Below are 644 nucleotides of genomic sequence, written 5' to 3' on the forward strand. Positions count from 1 at the left end.
CAAATGTAGCAACACCAACAACGTGTGTGGTAAAGGTGAGCAGAAACGAGGTGACACGAGAATAGGAGAACTGCGTGGGTAACATTCACAATGTCCCATTACTGTGTACTGTGTTCTGTATGAATCTGTTCATAAAATAAGCACATTTCTTATGTAAACTGAAAAAGGGCTCATTTACGACTAGTACTGTGAAACTGTCTAAAAGGAAAATAAGATCATTAGACACAGAGCACAAGATAAGACAAGGATGGAGAAGAAAATTTGCCATGTCCTTTCCCATTGTGTATGCCAATGGCCTTGCCGCAGTGGTAACACCGGTTCCCGTCAGATCACCGAAGTTAAGCGCTGTCGGACTGGACTAGCACTTGGATGGGTGACCATCCAGTATGCTGAGCGCTGTTGATGAGCGGGGTGCACTCAGCCCTTGTGAGGCAAACTGAGGAGCTACTCGATTGAAAAGTAGTGGCTCCGTTCTCGAAAACTGAAATACAGTGGTGTGCTGACCACATGCCCCTCTGTCTCCGCATCTAGTGACGTCTATGAACTGAGGATGACGCGGTGGCTGGTCAGTACCGATGGGCCTTCGTGGCCTGTTTGGGAGTTGTTTTCCCATTCTGTGGACATAATTTAATGAAACTGCACGA

General features: G+C 46.7%; 1 pseudogene; it reads left to right on the forward strand.

Moving 5' to 3' along the window:
* The first annotated feature begins 287 nt into the window (after positions 1–287).
* LOC126210932 (5S ribosomal RNA) lies at positions 288–405 on the forward strand (annotated as a pseudogene).
* Positions 406–644: the final 239 nt, after the last annotated feature.

The sequence above is a fragment of the Schistocerca nitens genome, chromosome 10 (genome assembly GCF_023898315.1).
Source record: "Schistocerca nitens isolate TAMUIC-IGC-003100 chromosome 10, iqSchNite1.1, whole genome shotgun sequence".
In the NCBI taxonomy this organism is placed as follows: domain Eukaryota; kingdom Metazoa; phylum Arthropoda; class Insecta; order Orthoptera; family Acrididae; genus Schistocerca; species Schistocerca nitens.